Here is a 22741-nt window from a genome sequence, read left to right as displayed (position 1 = left end):
TATTGATTTTTATTTTTTTTTGTTCCAGGCTTTGTATATTTCAGCAGTTTAGTTGTGTGGCTAAATGTGGCACAGAAACTTGCCTACTTAGGCTGTCAAATTTTCAGTCTACCCAAAACAAATTTCAGGCTATGTAACTTAGCAGGGAATAGCTGCAGTACAGGAACAAGCAACACTTTCAAAGATGTTAAAGCTGAAATAGGGTGAGCTGCAGATCTTTCATTTCTATTAATTATTGGGCTTTAATACCAGCCATGTCAGAAAGTACTGTTAGGGACAGTTGTGTGTGTATGCTTCAATTATAAAATAATACTGGAATATCTACATGGATTTTTGATCTTAAAACCCCAGAGTACCTCTGCCCAGCTGCTGCTGGCAGGGGCCACCACCTGCCTCTGCACGTGGGGCCGGTGGGAGCAGAGCTGGGGCCGGGAAGGAGCTGATCCTCCAATGCCCCGAGTGGGCCTGGGTCAGCTCTGCTCTGCTCTCCACTCCAGCAGGAGAGCCGGAAGGCAACGCTGTGCTTCTTACTGTTGTTCTCAGTCACTGGCTGTCCCACAGCGTGCTGCAGTGCTTGGGTACCAGAAGGATGGATGAATTTGGGGAACCATCTGTGGGATTTTGACTGTGAGCAGAGGTTTTTTTTTTCTTATGAGAACACCCATACCTGTATTTGTGTGTGTCCTAGGGAGACTATTTTCTCATCTAGCAGCATGATTGACTTTGCTTTGGGATGCTTTCCCTTTGAGCAACTGTGTGCTCCTATGGTTGGGATCACATCAGGCAGAATCCTCTAGTTCCCAACAGGAAATTCAGTATCAGGTGGCTGTGTGGCAGGGCTCTGGTGCTTTTGGGCTCCTTTTCCAGGTGGCCTTGCAGTCTCTTCAAGTCCCGGCACAGATTCATAGGATGGTGGTTGAAAGCTTGTTTGTTAATAGTTCAGGTTGTTTCTTATGTGACTAGTTTGGGGGTATTAGACTTGTGTGAGTGCTATGTTCGTTAAAACCTATTGGCTAAGTTTGGATATGTGTATTACAGTTGCAAAAATATTTCCTTGGACAAAAGCATTAATGCTTTCTTCTACTTTCCAGAGCAGAGAACGATTCAGTAGAAGAAAACCAGAGGCTGTTTTCTAGCACAGTTGTTATACCTCGACCTTTTTAAAGGAGAGACTGTATTGTGAATCTCCTTAAACTAAGAGAACATCAGTGATGCCTTTTGTGTCCCATTTCTGCCCCTCCCACTTTCTTTTTTGGTTTTGTTTTTATTCTTGACTCTGCTTACAGGGCTTGTTCCTGTAAATCCTGGTGCTTCCACTGACTTCGCTGGAGTACTCTGTATGGGAACTTTGCAGAATTGCAGCCTTTGTGTCTGCTGAATTATAAATGAAACAAATTGAAAAGAGCAATCTTGCTTTTAAGCACTTCTCACACACTCGCTTTTCTCTTTGGCTGCTGCTTGTGGTTAATTCTGCCACCAATTAGGGAATAAATGCAGGCAGCTAATATCAGATCACTTGTACACAGAGGGATGTAAAAGCTGAAAATTTCAGGATACATATAACATCTCAGCTAAGTATATTCTTTATTGCTTTATATTACAGTGACTAGAACAAAGAGACATGAAGGAAACACTTATTTCCTGGCTCAAGGAATCCTCTATGTAAGGTGTGTGTGTATTCTCTTCTAATTTCTTACAGTTGTTCTTTCATCCAGAGTTAATAGTCTTGAAAGCTTAAGAAAACTGTTTCTCTGTCTCAACTTTTCCTCTTTCTGAATATATTTGGATATACTGGGTTTATCTGCTTATCCACTTTTGTTACGTGGGCTTTACAGCTCATAGAGATCAGGCAAAATGTTTTTAGCACTGTTTCAATCATAATTGAATATGGAAGGTGTAGGGATTTGCTGGTTGTTAGGTGCTTAAGTATTTTGAAACAAAGGCCCAATGTACATCTTGAATTAATATAATCCAATTTACTATCCCATAAGTTATCGTTTTCAAGCAAAAACGCCTAAGTTTGTTTTTAAGTAGCACAGGGAGAAAGCAGTTAAGTGTACTTATGCGAGATTTTTGTGAGGCAAAACCACTACTTTCCCAGCTGGAATCTGCTTTCAAAATATAAATTTATCAGATAGATACAAAAAAGCATTTCTTGTTTGACAGCAGTAGCAAGCAGGGGGTCTCAGACCATTTGCTGGTGAACAAGATTACATATCATAAAGCTGTCATGAGTTGGCACTAATTTGACAGTTTGTTGGCTCAAGAGACTCCAGCACTGTGAATGCAGGGGATAGAAATGTCTCTGTGATGCCACAAGGTTCACATGGAGGGCATTGATGAATGGCAGACAAATTGGATGCCTAAGTAAAGTTGTCTTGTGCTTGGGGGGGACATATTAAACCCTACAAGTTTCAGTTGTAAAATGTGTAATGGAAGACAATGGGAAATGGAAGACTCCTTAAAAGTAGAAATACGTGGACTTTTGTTCTTGTATGTCTCTTTGATGGGCTGATTTTTAAGTGTCCTAATATTGAGCTTGTCTGCACACACTCTCCCACTTAGCTGTTTCCCTTGGAGCCTTTTACACCAGTCAGAACTTATTAGCTATAAGCTCATAATCTTTGGCTAATATGCAGGCTACTTTTGGGTCTCAGAACAAAGAGAGCAAAAGAGTGCCTCGGAAATGAAATACATCAACAGGCCTTAAGGACACTATAGCGGGGAAAAAGCAAATGGGTAGAAAAAAAAAGGGTGATAAGTAACAAATGTCTTGTTTAAAGCAAAAACTTCTGGTTGTAACTGTGTTTCAAAGATGTTCATATTTCATATTCACGTTTCAAAAGCTATTTTGCTGTCTATGCAGCTCATTAGCGAAATTAAATCTAAAATACTGGCTAATGTATTTGTTGCCATTTGCCCCAAAGGGTCCCATTTATATGACTATCATTCTCTGCCTTGCTCGCTATTCTATGTGGAATACCAGGAACATCTTATCTGCCTTCCCCTCCCCCCCCCACTTTTCAACCCAAATTAAATACAGAACTGCAGTTTATTTTTTGAAAACCAAGAATAACCAAAGAAACCCAAAATGACTATATAGCTTCTGTGTACCTTAACTACCGTTATCCAGGTGATGTTGCACAGGCTTTTGTTGAGCTCAACACTTGGAATTGGATGGGATATAAATGTAGCAAGGCTGGAAATATATTTATCAAGCAAAGGTGATATGCCACAGTTTGGTCACTTTTCTTTGCATGCATTGATTTTCTTTCTTTCTTTCTTTCTTTTTTTTTTTTTGTTTCTCTTAGTTGTTCCATCAGACAAGCAAGAAATGAAACTATCTGTTTTTCAAGAGTTGATATTTGTATTTTTTTTCTCACTGTCCTTGTGCTGTGCTCTTTTGAACATAATTTGCCTACAACCATTGAGCAAATAATCAACCTGCTCCACACTATCTGCTGCTGTAAATTAAATATTGACCAGATGTGCTGGTTTAACATCATAAACTTGATCTGAGAACAAGACAAATTCATTTGTACACTAAAGCTCACTCTTACATAGATTAAGGCTCTTGTATAAAGTTTAGTAACATATAGACTTTTTTTTAGGCACAAAGTTTGCATGTACACATGAAGTTTAATGTGGAAAGTAATTCTTAGCAAAGATGTATGCTTAGGTATCTGCATTGCTCTGGTGGACCATAGCTTCATAAAATGTTTATTTTAATCTCTTAGAGACTTGGACTTACATTGTTGAGATATTTCAAGGTCGGAGAGTGTGCTCACTTTCAAATGCAGTCAGTGTGAGCAACTGAATTTCTATAGTAAATCCATATGCTATTTCAGGAGCAGTTATGTAAGTGAAGCAAATGGAAAAATTGCTGGATGACTGGTGAGGCCAAATGCAGATCTAGGGAAAGTTCACCTCCACTGAAACTGCTGAATCTTCTGTCTTAGCCAGAAATTTTATTATAAAATCCAGGCTGTGAGGCTTGGAATCCAGAGAAGAGGAAGCAACTTGCATAAAAGGTGCTTAAGCTGACTTAGGAGCCAAGTAAATTGCCCAGTTTTTACCTGTCCTTAGCTATTGACAGTAAAATGACAGGTACCTCAGCTAACCTGACTAAAGGGGGGCTTGGGAGAGGCTGTTGGGACCAAGCTATTGTTGGTCTGTGGCGGGAAGGTCACCCTCCAAACTGCTGCGGAGCTGCACATACATACATGGATGGAAGGCTCAGCCCCGTGCCTGGACCAGGAGGAAACCTCCAGCCTGCCCTGGAGCACATGTGGGGCTGCCTGTGGCCAGGAAAGTTGTGTGCAGTGGTTATGGATTTTATCCTTTTCTTCCGGTGTCTGATGTGTGTCTGATGTGCTGTGGAGAGGAACACGGAAAGGGCAATTGTGCCTGTTGAGTGCCTAAGAGTAGCAACTCAATGCAACTTCGACACGGATTCTAAGATTAGGAAATAATGGAAGTTAAAAAATCAATGTTTTCCCTAATTTAAATTCTCCCATTTCCTTTGAATCACTAAAGTGAACGAAGGGACTGTGCTTCTACCAGAACTGCTTGTTCACTTTAACTTTCCTCATCAGTCTCTGCTGTGTGCTTGGTTTACATAATAGTGGAGGGAAATTAGCTGTTAAAATACTTTTATTTAGTAATGTTATAACTGTTAACTTGTGATTAGATGTCTGCTATTAATTGTCAGAAAAAGGCTAAAAAGTAACCTGTATTTGAGATGTTCGCTCTCCTTCTGGAGTAAAGGAACAACACAAGTGAGAATGGACTTGGTTTCCGTTCTCCCTAGAGTAAGATGTAACTAATCTTAAAAACCATCTTAGTTCAAGTGTCTCTAGGTTTAAACATGAACAACAAAACCCTAAGCCTATAATAAGAAAAAAAAATCCAAAAACAGTTCAGGACTATGAATCCTTAGGAAAGGGGCAGAAGTGACATAATGCTTTCCTACCAAGTCCTGAAAACATAGGTGGATTTCAGTTATGCTACAGCTTGTCTCAGGCCAAAATCATTTCAATAACAAAAATAATTGTGAATGGGAAGTGAAACAATAGGTGTATGGTAGTAAAGGCAGGCTGCTGCTTATTTGCAATCATGCATATATCTCACTGTTTCCCAATGTAAGACAGTTGAGCTCCAAATAGAAAAATATATAGTTTCCAGGTGACAGCTTAAATAAACTTGGCCACATGCCGACAATTGGTCACTCGCTAGTGATAGCATATGAATGGCACCCTGTGGAAAATGCCCAGCTATTTAAATGCTGTGAGCCAAAAAAGGCATAATAATCTGTTGTAGACAATGCGTGGGAAGTGGCCTTCTTTTGGAAACCAACAGAGGATAAACGGTGCTTCTGAAAGGTGCAGAGCTGGGCTCAGGAGTGCTTGCATGTTAAGAAATAACAAAAAAATAAATAATAATAATAAAAACACTACTAAAGATGTTGAAAAAATTCTGAAAGGCCAGTGTATAAGCTTGAATATGCAGCCTTGAAAGTTGGAAGAAAATCAACTAGAGGTCAGGCCTAGAATAAGAGTGACAAGAAGGGAAAGGGGCTCAATTTTACTTACCTTGCATGAGGGCTTACAGGTCACAGTCCCAGTGCCTTTGTGAGAGCATACATGACTTATCAAGAACAAGTAAGAGAAGGGCTTTCATTACCACATGGCTTTGACCCTTTTCTTCCTTTCAGGTTGAATTGTAGTCCTAACCTCTCCCTGTAAATTTAGGTAAGAGACTGGTTTCTCAGCGAGAAGCGTAAAATTCAACTGATGTAGGTGGGTGCATACTGACCTCGCCTTCAAAGAGAGTTAGTGAGCCAAATGAACTGCACAAACATGCACTGAGCACAGTGTCTGCTAAAACTCATTTCCATTCCAGAAACTGCCAAACCAATCTGGATTGTGTAACTGGGAATCCTGTTGCCGATACTGTAGTAACTGATAAAATGAAGCGCTAGGCTATTTGATGATTTCCTTTTGTGAAATAGCAGTGACTGGGGATGTCAGCAGTACGCAGGTTACCTGCGCTGTCCTTCCTTCTGGTGAGGCCTCAAGTGGAGCTGTGCCCTGTCTGGCTGCAGGCTGTTCTCTGTGGAGGTGTCAGCTTCAACAGGAGATTTACTTTCTAAGGATTCAGAATGGACTCTTGGGATTCAGATAAACTAAATGGAAAAGGAATGGAGGAAGTGTCATGTGCTATAGAAGGAAATCTGTCCTTACGGTGATTAAGGTTATAAAATCAGTTTTAAACATAAAATATTTGGAAAAAGAGCTCTTTCTGTCTGGGCTGAGACATTTGATCACTGGGATATCTTATAAAAGAATGAATGAGGCACATATCACTGGGGTTGAAATTGGTAGACAAAACTTACTATTATTATGGGGCTATATTCATTCAGCTTACCTTGGGAATACTTGGTAAATCACCCCCTCAGCTCAGATACGTGGCAATATTTTGCTTTATGTACATTAGCAAGACACAGATGCTAAGCTCTCAATTTCTCAGCCTTCCTCACCTGCCCAACGTGGACGTGTAGAAGCAGTGCTTTCAGCAGATAGGGGATTTTAAGTGTTGAAAACTAGCATATCAGAGGAATTTAAGCACTGAACATGGGTTTTGAAGATTATAATTTTGGCTTAGGTTCCTAAATTCCAACTTTCAATACATAAATCCCTCTTGGATCTTGGAATTGATTTTTTCTTTTTTTTTTTTTTTTTTATTTTGTGCCTCATTTTTTTTTCTGTGTGCAAAAAGAACGAGTGATTTAGAAGTACTCAAGTTTCCTGGTGGTCTCATCTATGCAACAAGGAGGCTGTGATAAACATACTTGGGCAAAATGATCATGCTAAAGTGATGGTAGGGAACAGATTTAAAATGCTACCTAATAAAAGCAAGTCTCAGCAAGGTCTTCAATACAATAGGGAAAGGTTGCCTCCCTGGTACGCCCATCTATGCTAAAACAAATTTGAATTTGTAGAACAACAGTGCTAATAATGCATCATGAAAGTAGGCTTTGTGCCAACTGGTGACTTGAGCCACAACTTAAAAATTGTATTTCTGACCTGGATCTTTTCATCTAGTTATTGAGTAAAATCTTTACTAGGTCTGCAATGCACTCAGTGCTTAGGAAGGAACAGGGAATTACACCAGTATTGCAAAAAAGTGCATGGGTGGGGCACTGGGAGGAAGCAATTTTGTTAATGTACTGATTATATTCTCATCCACTTCTTGGTTAGCAACCCCCCTCGCTTTTCCTAGTTAGTCAGCTCCACTTACATCTGTGCTTGGTGTTATTAAGAGTCTATTATGGATGTTATCGCCTCTTAGGCTGCAGAGGATCAAACCTTGAAAGTTCAAGGCATTCCATCTGCCTCCTATTAATTACCGCTTTTATTCCTTACGACTCTGCTCCCTTCTAAGGGAGGTTTTTTTATTACTTCTAAAGGACAACTTCCTATAGTAAGATATGTAAGCATAAGGCTTGTATTGATCTTTTCGTGACCTTTTCTAGTAATAATATGTAAGACGTACTGCTACCTTCAAAGAGCGGAGTGCATCTTCATGATATCATGGAAGATTAAATATTGCAGTGCAAACTGTGTAGTTCATTTAAAGGTATGTAAATACTGTTTATAGAACTTCAGAAATGTAGACAAAGATCTGGAGGGGAGTGGGGGTCGGTGGGTAAAGGAAACCTCATAAATTTGAGGGGAAAATTAAACATTACTCAAAATTTGTTTTTAAAAGACTAGCATACAATGGAAAGCCTGCATAAACAAATTCATCTCTGTACTAAGAGATGATGTGCTACTACCTGTGATTTATAACAGTTGTAAATAGATGTCTTTACCAATAAAATCTAACAGTGACAGTATTAGTAATGTTAATAAATTTAGTAGACCAAAACACTTCTGTACAGTGTTCTGCCAAAAAAAAAAAAGTGTATTTTATATATATATATATAAATGTGTGTGTGTATATATATATATATATATATAAATGTGTGTGTGTGTATATATATATATATATAAAAATATAAAAATTACATATTTATCCTGATCTCCCCCATAAGAAAATCCAGGCAAGGGAAGTGTTTTTGCTTAGCAGGCTTAATGTCACTTGCAAGGAGATTGCAGTCCAGGGTGCTCTATAAAGGCAGCCTTATCTTCTCTCTGTCCACGTTTGTTTCATTTCCATTCCTGACCACTTGTGTTGACGTTAAGAAGTGTATGGTGAGATAACTGTGGGCTTACCACAGGACCGAAAGTCCCTTGCAGAAAGCTGAGGGAGATGTCCATGCTGTGGTTTTGCTGGTGCACTCTGTGGCGTATGGGTAATGCTTCAGAACTAGGTTAAAACTCGTTAAAATGTCAGGTTTGTTGCAGGAGCAGCACATTAAGGCTAGAAAACATGGTCTGAATGGGCAACCATGTTCCCTAGAAGTTATCATTTGGATTTCTTTACTTAAGCAAGCACACAGCTACTCCTGTCTCTTTCTAGCCATTGAACTAATGGATGAATTGGTAAGTTCATTGCAATTGGCAAGCAGGAGGTGTATACCACCTTAGATGCAGGTGTGGACCTGAACTTTTCAGAAAAGACAAATCTTCATATGCACAGGAAAGGAGCAAAATGCCTTCAAAACAGGAAATCTCGAGGCACCACTTGTATTTTACTGCACTACTAATCCCGCTCTGCAATGTGTTAAGTCCTCAGAAAGCCAAATATTACCCTACCCAGATTTGCGTCTCGTTTATCCTGGACAAAAAAATGCTGAAGATCTAGAGGTGATAGAATATGCATCTCCTAGCCTCAGCACTCGGAGCTTCCTGTGGAAATAAACTAGGGAGAACTGTCTTGGTGAACAGACCCACAGCACAATAGTTGTCTTCTGGTCACTGCTAAGGATATGGATCTAATTAGGATGTAGTCTTAATTAGGATGCATTGGAAAAGTTGACCATATGGTGATAGAAGATGAATAAATTGTGACAAAAAAACTTCTCGCCTAGTATAGGAAAAAAAAAACTACACTTTTTTTTTTTTTCTTAAACAATCTTCAGGGATTCCTGGCTGCCAAAGACCTTTTTGATTAGAAACCTAAGAAAGTACCATATTTTAAAGCTGAGGACACACAGTACTTGGGAACAGTGTGGCCTATGCTTGACCTGGAATAGATGTTCTCTGTAACAAAGCAAAGCTGAGGAAATTGTAGAAACCTTTGTTTTTGTTTTGTTTCTAAGAGATGCTGTAACTGGCTGCACTTAATAAATACGTGACTTGGAATCACTCCAGGGGGAATCATGACAGACCTGCTCCCACCCTCCCCACACACATGTAAGTGTTTTAAACAGAAATATTTTAAAGGGACCAACATTTTGGAATATCTATTTTCGGTTATGTTGCACCTGCCACTCCCCTTCATCTTCTGATGTGAATCGTATCATGAACGAGAGCTCATGTATGAGTATATTCAAGTTCACCACTGTTGCTTTGCTTTTCTTAAAGGAGCAATACCTGTGCAGTATGAAGCCTTGATTAACGTCAAGATTAATACCCAGGGACTCTTAGATATGTTTTTTTTTTTTTTTTTTTTTTTTAACCTTGCTTAGGATGAGCATGATGTTTCTTAGGGCACAGCTGTAACTAGTCTAATAAAAAAAAAAGTGGTAGGAACATATAGAGAGGAATTGTGGTATCTGCTATCTGCCACTAGAGAGCTAGAAGCAGCTTCTTACAGGCTTGCTTTGTCCCAGCAGCTGCCTGCTGGTTGCTAGCTTTGCATACACTCTGTTACAGAGCATGTGGGTAGCTGTCCTGAGACAGTTCACCTCCCGTGCCCCTTAAACTGCTGCAGGAAACGCACCGTGGAGGCTATTGGAGTGGAAACCCCATGTGGATTCTGTTGGATCTTCTGCTTGGTGGTCCTACCCTCAAAGGAGATAAAAGAGCAATGTGAGGAATACTCAGGCTCTGGTTTTTGTAGCATTCCTAGCATGTTTGAGGTATAGGTATAATTTTTGTGGTTCTAAATGTGATGCTGTTATCAGGGCAAGCCATAAGGCATTAGTTAAGTTAGAATCAGTCTGTGTGTGAAAGAATGGTCTTTTAATCAGAATAATTTTACAAATAAGTAAGATAAGGCTGAAGGTCAGGTGATGAGCCCCATAAGCATGCCCCAGATCCCCATGTAATTGCTGCGATATATGGAAAAGCAGTTGATGAAAAGTTCTAAGCAAGCACTCAGGCAATTGCAAGTGTCTTGTTTGACTTGATTTCCTTTATTTTTTTGTTCTCTTCCAGCATGTTAACTTTTATTAGGTATTTAATGCAACTACCGAAACCAGTCAATTCCAATAGTTCACAATATGTTTTGGGATATTCTGTACAAGTATCCAATATTTGTACACAGTGAAGACAAATATACCAGTAAACCTTATAAAATAGTCTTTAGCGGTCCTTCTGTGTTGCTAATAACAATTTTTTTTAAAAAAGCTATTTGTTCCATTTCTAGGCTTACTGGACCAATAATTGGAACTGTCTTTTTCCTTCATTTTGATAGCTGATTTCATTCTGATTCTCCTGAAGCAGTACAAGGCTTATTGGCTTGGGTTTTCATCCCCCTAATGAAACACTTAATGGAAAAGACAATATATCTTGAGCATGTGTATTTTGAAAAATCATCCTCCTTGTTTATTTTCTCCTAAAACAATTGTACATGTGTCTGAACCACTTGAGTTTCCTTCTATAATAATAAAAAAAAAAAAAAAAAAAAAAGGAGGGTGGGAGAAAACAGATGAAGAGTGAACTGAATTGATCTCTGTAGTTCATTCAATTCACTGAGGTCACTTCAGGAAGGGTATTATCCCCAGAAAATCTTAGGTTACGGAACTTGCTAGCTAATATACGCTATATAAGCCTTTATTAGTTTTGATTCAGATATTTATATTAATGAAACTGCATTGCACTTATTATAGACTAACATTCAGTATGTGTTTGTTTAACCACTTGATTATTCTTCTCTATGCCAGACATTTTTCAAGATCCTTTCTCATGTCATTGCTTGAACTCTAGCCAAGAACAGACAGTATCAGCCGTTTGACTAAAGTCTCTGAGAGTCCTTCAAGGGTTTCTTTTCTCTTGCCAAAAATGGGGAAAATATATGATGACAATAACTCAAACTTCTGTGATCTAGATATCTTGGACAAAACATTTCATTTGTAATGCAGACAGGCTAACTGATGCAGTTAGTCTTGTCTGGGCATTGAGAGTTCCTGTAACAGTGCTTATAGACCTTCTCTTCTTTGTCCTTTGTCCTGCATTATGTCCTTGCCTTCCAGCAGCCTTTACTTGCATTATACCGATAGATCCATTTGTTATTTAAAATATATATGAATGAATGGAGAACGTGAGGAAGAAAATACAAGTTTCTGGAGATTGTGCCCTGAATATGTATGTAAGTGTTTGCTGTGGGGATAAGTTATCCATGGAGCATGGGCATGGATCACTTCCAGGTGTGGTTAGTTGTGTAAAACAGCGTGGCATCCTGACCTGATATTAGCAGTCTTCTTTGAAAGCAGAGGTTAGTAGATAGTGGATATTTCCACTCTGTGTTGCATGCTAGATTTCTGATGCATTCCTGTTTACTTCCACATCATCACCTGAGTTTAAAGGGCTTTTACTAAGGGCTAAATTAATTTATATGATTCACTTTTCAGTTGCCAACTTCAGATACACATAAGAAAACAAGCAGGTATGTAGTGATAAGGAATCCGGTCATTACTGACTTGGCCATGTGTACAATCCGGATCTGAATTTTTCTGCTGAACAAAGGACTTTTACAGGAATAAAGGTCCTGTGTTCATCGCTTTTATTTGAATTAATTTAAAATGTTTTGTGACTCATGGCTGGCTTGACCAAGCCGAGTATTTTATTCCATACTTTTTCTCACACCTCTCTGTTCTCCTGCAGGACTCTCCAGTTAAAGAAGAAATATAACTATCTTTAGTCCCAAGCACACTTCTTGCACCTTAGTGAAGTACGAGAAAATAAAGAGGGGAAGCTTTTTGTGTTTTTCTTGTGTACTGGAGAAGTTGTGTGCTTGTTGTTGTTCTTTGTTTTCTCGGAGCAAACTAGACTTTACAAGAAGAGTAGATTGCTGCATCTGGTAATGGGTTTCTAGTTTGTGGAGAGGAGTTAGTTAATGGAAATGATCCGTCTCCGCTCCATCAGTCTTTCCATTATGAAAAATTTTTATTAAATGCTTGTAATGTTGATTGATAGTAAATATTGGGTCTCTGTTCAGCGATTCGATGCGAGGCTGCAGCAGGGGATTTCTCCCTGAAGCACGCAATTAACAAGAGAACTTGAGCTCCTTTTCAATTATTTTAACCTGTCATTCTCTGCTTCACCACACCAAACTTCAAATTACATTGCCTCTCTGAAATTTTAGTGAAAATAAAAAGCTCCTGTATGAAATATTTCAAATGAGCTCTTAAACATTAGTATTCCCTTTTTGTATCACTGGTTTTCCTTTTACTCAAAGGACAAAAGCAGGTGATGGGGATTCAACAAGAGATGTTCCCTTTCTTGTTTCCCATTTAAATTCAAAGCTGCTGTAAATGCTCTATGGAAGATGATGAGCCACTATCAGATGCCTACCAGTCCTGGAAAGAGAGGATGCTAAGAGAAACGAGGTGCACAGCACAGTGCTTTAAAATGGCCTTCAGAATATTTTTGGCCTAGTCCTTAGGAAGATGAGAAATCTAAGGTTTATGATCTTGAATCATGAGTGCTGTACTGACTGTGCAAAGCATGCTGTTGGCTGAGATTAGAGGGTTTTTCTTTTATTTTTTCTTTATAGACTCTGGTGTGTTAATCAACAAAGTCTGCAATTTTTTCACGTGTGCATTTGAAACAAGGAGAACTGAGTGTGCTTCATATTGACGTCACTCTGTTTGCTCCATAACAGTTTGTAGGGCTATAACAACTACAAAGTCTGGAGCAGTTGTAGATTTGCCAGATAATTATTAGAGCCTCATTTGCTGACTGGAAAAAATAGAATCAAGCTTTTCTGGGAAAGATAATATTTGTTAGACCTGAATATTCTTGCAAGAAAAGGGGAACTGTTTGTAACTCTAATAGCTGAAATATTTTTTTCACTATTTAATAATATTTAAATGTCTAGTTTTATATTTATAAAATATATTCTTATAATCGGTGGTTTGTATAGAATCATTTCAAAATATAAGTTACCTCTACATATATTTAAGCAGTTTGAATGTAAAGGATACTAAACAGTTCTTTTTTTTGTCTTTGTTTTTTGTCTCCAATTTTTCAAAATTTAACTTTTGTTCTGATTACAGACATATTCCACTGCCCCTCCTTCAGCTTTCCTGAGGAAAGAATAGTAATTTACAGCCAGTCTCTGTGAGGCCATTCTTTTGAAAATCTTGCTCATAAGTATGTATACGTGTGCAGCAAGTTACTGGTAGAGCTCATCAAGAAATGCAGGAGGTGAATCCCAATAACTAAATTTATGGCAACTATTGTCCAGTAGCAAACTGCACTGCTCTTCAGCAACCCACAGATTTGGCTGGAAAAATGAAAAACTGCTCCTGGGGAAAAATATTTGATGATAGTGCAGAGAAATAACTCTGTTATTAGTGAACAGTAAGAATTAGAGATGAATTTAATACGTTAAAAAATTCAAGGCTACTGCTTAGTTTTCAAAGGGCCTTCTGTGTAGACTTTCACCTTACTGACCTGTTGCATGGCAGGAAAAATGAGTGATCATTTGCAATAAAATATGGTGAAAATACCTGCAATCCAGCTGTTCAATTTCACTCAGCCTTCTCGGTAAGACTGTGCTTTCATGCTACATTAATTCTGAACTTAATTGAATGCTGTCATCTGTGTGCCATTTCACTGCAGGGATTTAGTCTGAAAAAAAGAAGAGCTTTAGTTGATGGAGTGAGGGAACGTGTTGGCAATTCCTTCTTGAAATGAAGTATGCTGCTTTAACAAGTGTGCCCCATGTTACCCGATCGGACTAATTGTGCAAGTTGAAGTAAAAGCAACTAAATAATATCTTGCTAATTCAGCTATGCTTTTAAACTAAGTATGAACATAGGTTTTGTAAAAAGCATTTGAAAGGCATGTTTCTCTGAATTTTCAGGTGCTGGTGTATCTCTTTTTATATTCTGATTGCAGGAATCAAATTGTCTCTATTAGAGTTTTTGCTCTCATTTAAAAGAGAAAAATAAGTTCCTAGCGCTATTGGCTGTGGATGCAAGCATGCTTTGTGAGCTTACTGAAGCTCTGACAACAGAACATAAAATACAAGCTCTTGGAGCCTCAGTTTGGTGGATTTTTTTTATTATTATTTTTAATTCTTTTAGTTTGAATTCTTCTAGTTCGTTTTCCTGATGCTGCAAATATTTAACCTCTGTGTGTGTGTTGTTTTTGAGTGCTGAGAAGATTTCAGACTAACATTAGGCAGTGGTTCCTCGTCTTGTTTGAGAGCTGCTGTGGAGGTTAATGCAGAGGTGGTTCCTCCTCATACCTGGTATGTTTGCTCAATCACTGAGGGGAGCTCTCTGCTCACGTGATGTGACCTGTGAACTCCTGTCTGGGAAATATGAAACATTTTATTAGCTTAGCTTCACAGGTGCAAATACGTGTATGTAAGTCTGTGATATGTGGCAGTGTTGCTTCTGTGCTCCAGTATGGCTCACAAATAGTTATTCGCATCTTGGTGGAGTTGCAGGGAAACTCACCTTGGGCAATGCAGGAGGGACTGTTGTCACCCTGCCTTGCCCACCTGGAAAAACAGCATCTATATATTCAGTATGTTACAAGGACCAACATGTTGATAAATCAAGATTAATTGTTATTGTCTCGCTTTTTGTTATGTTCTCACCTGCAGTGTGTGCATGTAAATAAGAACAGAAATGGGAGGACAATGGCTCAAACTGTACACTTGCGCGGGTGTCCTTCTGATATTGCAAGCCAGTATTTGGCTCCTATGTCGATGACTTCTCTTGGACAAATTGGTGTCTTGAAGGGCACGTATACAGTTTGCCAGTCAGTACTTTATCTACCATTTCAGTGCTTTCCAGCTGAAGGCAGTATGGGGCTGTCAGCACTGTGTGCGTGTTTACTTCAGATGCCTTCAGAAAACTATGTGTATGACAACGGACTCCATAGCCCATCTCTTTAACCAGTTATAATCATGCAGAAACCAACTTCTGAGAACACTGGCTGTGTGAGATGTGGGTGCGCACTCTGAGGGTGCTGGGAGTGGAGAAGAGCCTGGGCTCCTTTTTCTCTTAGCAATAGAAGACAGCACGCCATCCAGGTAGGATGTAGCTGCTGTCACGCAGGGGAATCCAGTCATGCTGCTCAAGTAAGGTCACAGCTACCCAGAGCGCAGGGCCCCAGTCCAGAAACATCAACTTTGAATACCATAGGAACATCCTCCTCTTCTTAGTTCAGTAGTCACAGGGTGTTTTTAGCTATAAACACATTTAAAAAAAAAAAAAAAAAATCTTGTCAATAGTCTCACACTTGCTAGGGTACAGAGATCATTGCTAATGCCAAGATGCCTTTTTAATGATATATTAAAATTATCCAATGATGAGGTTGATCTATTGCTTATTTTATTATTGTTTTATATGATGGGCCCCTTAACCGTGATTTAAATTTATATTATATCTCAACTGGAGCTATAAAATACTTTGATTGAAGAACCTGTGTTTAATGTGTTCTTTCTAGTGTAATAGGCTGGCTGTTCTTAACAAGCTTTGTTTTGAACAAGTACAAAATAGAGTGATAATATAGCTGTGGTTTTATCGGCAGATTATGTATGAAATGTATATACTTTTTTTCCTGGAGTTTGCTGGGTAATTATAATCCCATTGCTGGGTAATTACAATCCAATTCCCTGTTCTTTGTTGCTTGTAAGCATGATCATGGATAAAGCCCTCTCAAAGTTGCATTGATTTATTAGGTAAGTATTCTGTTGTGAACTACATTCTTCATTAAATGTTGATTTCATGATCACCTGGGTTTTAATTAACTATCTTCCTTCAGTACATACACCTGAAGAAGACTATATATATCATATAAGATTAAGAGCATTCTTCTTTATTTATAGATGCTATTGTTAAAACAACACAGAACAAGCTTCACAATATAAACGTTTTTGGACTACATTCTTTGTTTTACTTGGACTTTCACTTCTGTACAGAATCAATAATATTTTTAATGTACTTATAAATGCAAATTACTATTGATGTTACTATTTTTCCAGAACCTATTTAGGTTTGCACTATCATATTTGGTGTATGTTTTGCTCTGTTTCTCTCTCATTCTAGTTTATGACGCTAGCTGCTGTGTGTGTTGTTTTCTTTTTTTTTTTTCTTTTTGTGATGAGTTTTCAGCCCTGACGTTCTAGTTCTGAGTGAAATTTTTGATCTCTAATGCTAATGATGAAAGACTGAGTGATCATCCAAGTGCAGCATTGGAGTTTAGAATCTGTAGTTTGTTCTGGTCTGTATTTATTCTGAGCTCTTTTTCTTGAAATAAAACTGCCACTGACATTATTTCTCAGCCTCCTATAGAGACAGACCCTAACTCCAAAGACTTGGGACATGTTACCTTTACTGAAGTGGAGTCCAGCTTGACGTCCAATCAATCTTAGTGACAAAAGTTGTGTTTTGTCTGCAGGTTTCATTTCGCAGTGAGCAGAATTTACAAAGAGGGTGGATCAAAATTCATCACTGCAGAACAGAGGTTTGTTCCAGAAAGAACAGCATTGTTCCTCAGTTTCCATTCCAGCTAGGATTTTCAGCAGAAAAATAACTATCTGTCTCACTTATGTGAACAATATCTCCTGGAATAGATTCTGCCAGCCCTTTTTAGGGTTTGCAAGTTTTATAGGCTTGGAATAGGTAATTTTTCCCTTTCATTTGCACTCAGCAGAGCAGAAAATGCTGTAAGGCTATTGAATTAATAGGTTATATAACAGCCTTGGTATGCTTCTTAAACTCTTCTCATCTGTGGGCATTGAGCATTGCCCACTTTCTGGCTGCTGTACACCCATGGGATATATACTTTAATCCAAGATCTTGTAACGTGGAATCCTTAACTGATAAGATGGAAGATGCTCTTGAAGGATTATTGAGGATAACTGTTTTTTGAGGGCATTCATTTTCAGTCCCAGATTACAAGCATCTGTATGGTAATAGAAAGAGTTTAGTGAGTTGAGAAAAGGCCAAACAGGGTTAAGCATACTGGTATCATGTGAGAAGTATTTTTTGGAAGCAACAGAGCTGTGACCAGTGTTGTCAAATAGAAACAGAACAGGTATTGGATGCAGAGCTGGAAGGTTTAGACTGACAGCTGGTGAGTTCAGTGGAGCTGAAATGTTGGTTAGTTCCCCAAAGTGTAAACCAACCTTCTAGTGAAGTCTGTGTTCCACTTTTCACCCATTTCCTTATTACATTGTAGAGCAACGGTGCAAGTGCTGTGTGACTCCTGAGAACCTGCAGCCAAGCATCACTATCTATATCAGCATAGATTATTGTTTTTTAACTAAACACAAACCGCTTTCTATGAGAGGTCTTGCTTGGGTGGTTTTTTGTTTGACATCTCTGCTAAAAAATAACTGTACCTCCAGGAAGAGGCTCGGGAGGATGTGGTGGGTTTGACTAGCTAAAGATAGGGAACAGCATGAAGTTCTGGTGATCTACTGATACAAGGTGAATGTGTAATGTTGCCTGCAGTCCAGTGGTAGTGAAGAGTCCAGTTCAAGTGAACCTGAGCACTGTCTTGTATTTGCTTCTAATGTTGAATAGTTTGTGCCCAGAGAGGGAATCTTTCTTCTTATAATAATACGAAAAAAAAAAAGAGAAGGAGAAACATGCTGTTAAGTTTAATATAATTTCCTTTCAGTTATGTATCTCATAAAAAAAATATCTTGGTTTTGGGCCAAATTCTGTATTAGAAAAGGTAGGAGCAAACAGCATCGTCCTGTAGAACAGAGGACATAAGCAAGAGGTTACAAGTGGTGAGATAGGACTGGGGAATACAGGGATACAATAAAGCATTATTGGCTAACAGCACAGGCTGCAGTCTCATTCACATTGCCTTAAGGCAAGACTGACTGGCTGCTCCTTTAACAAGCTGAAGAATATCCACCAGAGCCTGGGGGAACCAGCATGTTGGGGTGATTATTTTAAGAACAAATGGGTGGATAGGAGACAGAACACATCTGCAGAAAAGTGCCACTTGAGACTCTTTTCAGATCAGCCTCAGTCTAAACAATACTTTTCCCGTAGGAGAATGCACTTGTACAACTCACTGAAATTTGGGTAAAAGAGTTTTGGAGTAACTATATGTGGATAGTTGAGTCTCTTCTCTGATTTCTGTGCTTAAAATAGTTTAGGATTCTGTGTCTTATAAACAGAATACCCATCATACACAGAATCGTGGAGTTTTTACAAATGGGGTGTTGAAATCTCTCAGGTGGTCCATGTACCATCATCTCCTTCTCAGAGTTTAAGGAATTAAATGGTGATAGTCTACCCCTTGTTTTGGATATTAGAATATAAGGAACTACACAGAATTCAGGTTCTTGCTTGACTACTGGTACAATACGGTGATAGATAACTTTCTCAGTTAAGACACGTTATTTTAAAAAATTTCTGTATTATGAATTGTATGGTTCTGAAACATATTTATTTTTCATATGGTATTATAGACATGCCGAAACAGGGTGTGTCACTGGGAACCATTGCCACACACTGCCTTCCCCTTCACCCTTCCCCTTTCTTCTTTCTGAGTGAAACAAATTTCTTCAGTTGTTGAGGTATTTGTTTCTGGAGTAACTTCTGGTACCCCTGCTTGTCACGTGTCTTCACAATGCCAATTAAAAAAGAGCTATCGTATATGTCTGTACTTCTTTATTTCCTTGAACAGAAGGATTAGTGACCATAAATATCTCTCGTTTTTTTTTTTTGTTTTTTTAGTTTGAGTAATAGCCATTCTCTTTAGCCTTGCTGCAGTCCCGTTCATAATATTCATTAGAGAAACATATTGTACAGGGACAGCTATAATGCTGCCTATATAGCACAATTTAATGACTAATCCTAGGGCTGGGATTGTTGTGGGTCATTTTGTTCTCAAATAATGCTGATAAGATATGGAGAGCTTCCCTACAAGAGTATTAGATCTGTAGCTTTCCATGTAAAACTATTTTCTATCAGGTTTTCACCACATCAGTTGTGAAACAAGTTATCTTTAGAAACAAACTTTGAGGAGGGATGGGGAGGAGTGAATAATATGTTAAAAACAAGCCAACTCCAACCCCTCCTTTGTGCAGTTTTTAAAGGGTGGAATTGATAGTAGCTGTTTAAATCTACTGGAAGATTAATCACTTCTGTTTTGTGTAGCAAAGGAGATAAGATACTATGGGACGAACAGCATTTCTAGATCCCATGTAGGTGCCTGTAGATAACAAGGAAGGGTTGATCTAGAGACATAGGAGTTAATGGCATGAAATATTTGTATTATAGAACTTTTATTCCATTTTCTATGTGTTTCTACGAGAACCGAAATAAAAAGCGTTCAACTACCTTGCTGCTTTATCATATTGCTTTTATCTCATTTTGCTGTGGGAAGGCTCAGATAACACTTCTTTGGAGGATGAGGGGAAGGCTGCAGAAGCATGGCTGACTAGGCATCACTGATAAATCGGCTCTTGGGAACTGGGAAGAAGAGGAGGACTCGGACACTGTGGATTAATATTATTCTAATGGGCTGAAGGTCAGATGCTGTATATGGCAGTAATTAAAATATTATGTTACAATCTTGAGAATGGCAATCTGTTTTTCTAATCAATAAACAGTGTCAAACAGCTGAAGAGCTGCAAGTTACAATTCCCCAATCACATGTACGGGGCTATTACACTGCAACTGCATAGTTAATCAATTTACTAACATCTGTGAAATGTCTCTTCTGTTAGATACTGGGAGATTTTTGCTGTTGGATAAATTCCTGAATAGGACTGAATGCTGGTAAACTTCATCAAGGCTTTGAAAAATACTAATTCAGTTTGTTCTTACGGGTTGGAAAACTGGAGTTGAACAACTGTGCAGTTTTCTCAAGACCAGTGCTGCACGGCAGGGATCTGGATTTTTCCAGGAGAGGCACACACCAGTCTAGGGAAAGAGGAGAAGGAAATTGTTCAAATTTCCTTCATATTGTTCAAATGACTTGGTTCTTTTTTTTTTTTTTTAATTATTTTTATTTTTTTTCCTATCAAGAGTATAGCCAAGCAAAAGATTCAGTTGTATCATGGCATATTGCTCAGGAAGAAAGCCTTAATGGCTCAACAATCACTGTTTAAGATACTTTGCTGGAGGGGTTTATCTTCCAATATGCTCCTTTAAATATACCAAAGGAAAATCCTCCACAGATTCATGAATTAAGATATTTATATTGCAGCAGCCGACTTGTTTGAAGAGACATCTATATTCTTTAGTTGAATTATCTCAAGCCAGTCGAGATATTTCATGGTAAGAAGTCAGTTCTTGTGGTATGGCTGCTGGCTGGCAGAAAGCCTATTAGAGTCAAAGAGCGTGAAAATTGGATAGAGATATCTGTTAAGGGTGTTGGTAGCTTTGCTTCCTACAAAAAAAAAAAAAGGATCTAAAATGGATCTAAAGGAGGAAAAACTCATGGATAAAATGAGAAATTGGGAAGGAATTGCATAAAGTAAAAAAAAAAAGGATCTAAAATGGATCTAAAGGAGGAAAGACTCATGGATAAAATGAGAAATTGGGAAGGAATTGCATAAAGTAAAAAAAAAAAAAAAAAAAAACAGTATTTACAGAAAAATAACATCTTAAATCTGATGGGTTAACTTGTTTTGTAAGTATTGAGATTGGCAGGTTTCTTTCATGTTTTTGGTGAACAGCTGTTCTCTGCAGTTGGAGACAAAATCTACATTGTGTTGCAGCCTATTTGCAGCAGTGGGGTTTAACCCCCCGCTGAGCAAACACCTAGTCCGAGGTACAGCTCAGGTGGGTTAACACTACTCATCGGTATGCATTTTGGCAATGTCAGTAATTGCTTTCAGTGGCTATGAGCTTTACACAGAGGAAATGTTTTAACAGAAAATGTCACCTGCCTCAAACTTTGAGGCTTGGGAAATAGATTTTTATAACTATAGTAGAACAAAGAGTTTTTCAGAGCACTTCGCAATGAGCTCAGTAACAGATTGTCCTTACACTCTATTGCTTTTGATTTCCTATAGACTCAGGAGAACATATAGTATTCAATTTTTAATTAAATTAGCAAATATATGATAGTTATGTTGAAAGTAGCTCAACAGAACCAAGTTATCAGTGAACATCTTATGCAGAAACCAAGTACAGTACCACTGTGACTCCACAGGGTATTGTCTCATGGCTGGTATCAAAAGCCCTTTCATATAATAAAGTGGGCCTACAGAAAGCAGGAGAGGGAGTCTTTGTTAGGGAGTGTATTGATAGGACAAGGGATTACAGCTCTAAATTAAAAGAAGGGAGGTTAAGGAAGAAATTTTTCACTCAGAAGGTGGTGAGGCACTGGAACAGGCTGCCTATAGAAGCTGTGGATGCCCCATCCCTGGAAGTGTTCAAGGCCAGGCTGGATGGGGCTTTGGGCAACCTTACTTGGGGTGAGTTGTCCCTGCCCATGTCATGGGGTTGGAACTGGATGAGCTTTAATGTCCCTTCCAACCTAAGCCATTCTACTCATTCATCTGCGTATGCTGGATGTAGCATATCACAGTCCAGTTCAGATAACTAACTGTAACGTGAGTACATTGAAAAATCCAAGAAAATCCCGTCATGAAATTCATGTGATACCCGAGGGCATATTTGTTTTTACAAAGTGGATGCTTTTTTTGGGGGGTGAGGGTGGGGTGGGAATATGTCTTTTAAATATCATCTGATCAGTATTTATCCTGATTTTTACATTATCCTGCCCTATATGCAGAACTGACTAGAGTGAATGTTGTAGTTAACAATATCCCTAGCGCACACATGGCACATGTTTTCTGTTTGGAAAAGCTGCACTTAGCTTTGTCGTTTTCTGGCAGTTGCAGCACTTTTCTGGATGAAGGCAAACTGAAATAAAAGCTAAGAGGACATTGCAGGCTGATGCAGAAAGTAGGGGTGGGAGTTCGTTTATTCCTGCAAGATTTCTTTACTGCTTTGGAAAGTCGTTTAGGCCTGATAGTTTTAAAGAACTAAAAGCCTAAACTCCTGTGACTTTAGTATTCAATGGTCCTTACCCTCCTAAGTACTTTCTTTCAATCCCTCCTGGCTTTTGTTCCCCACTTTCTCTTAATGGGTTGTTGAATTCTCAAAGCACCCTGAGGCACTAGGACAGGGAAAAGATGCTAGTGATATGAGGAAACTAACCTCACTTTCTGTCTGCTGTCCCATCAATCTTTGCAACAGACGAAGTTTACTTCGCTCATTTTGTGGCTATCTTCTGTCTATATAGATTGTTGTATGTGTATCATGCTTCTCAGAGTTTTCACGTTTCAGGGTACAGTGTATATATATGTACTATATACATCTCAAACAGTTCTTAGGGTAATTTGATTTCCATCAAACTGTATTTTTATTGGGGCTTAACTCTACGGATGCTTCAAATCCGATCTG

At 38.6% G+C, this 22741-nt stretch overlaps 1 protein-coding gene across 1 annotated transcript in view; it reads left to right on the top strand.

Moving 5' to 3' along the window:
- The window catches only part of RET (ret proto-oncogene), a 273120-nt gene that overhangs the window by 16428 nt on the left and 233951 nt on the right, over positions 1-22741 (top strand). The window lies entirely within an intron of this gene.

Source organism: Anas platyrhynchos, chromosome 6 (assembly GCF_047663525.1).
Source record: "Anas platyrhynchos isolate ZD024472 breed Pekin duck chromosome 6, IASCAAS_PekinDuck_T2T, whole genome shotgun sequence".
NCBI classification, from domain to species: Eukaryota; Metazoa; Chordata; class Aves; order Anseriformes; family Anatidae; genus Anas; species Anas platyrhynchos.
The sequence above is the reverse complement of the archived record's forward strand: the minus strand, read 5'-3'. Positions and strand labels throughout refer to the sequence as shown.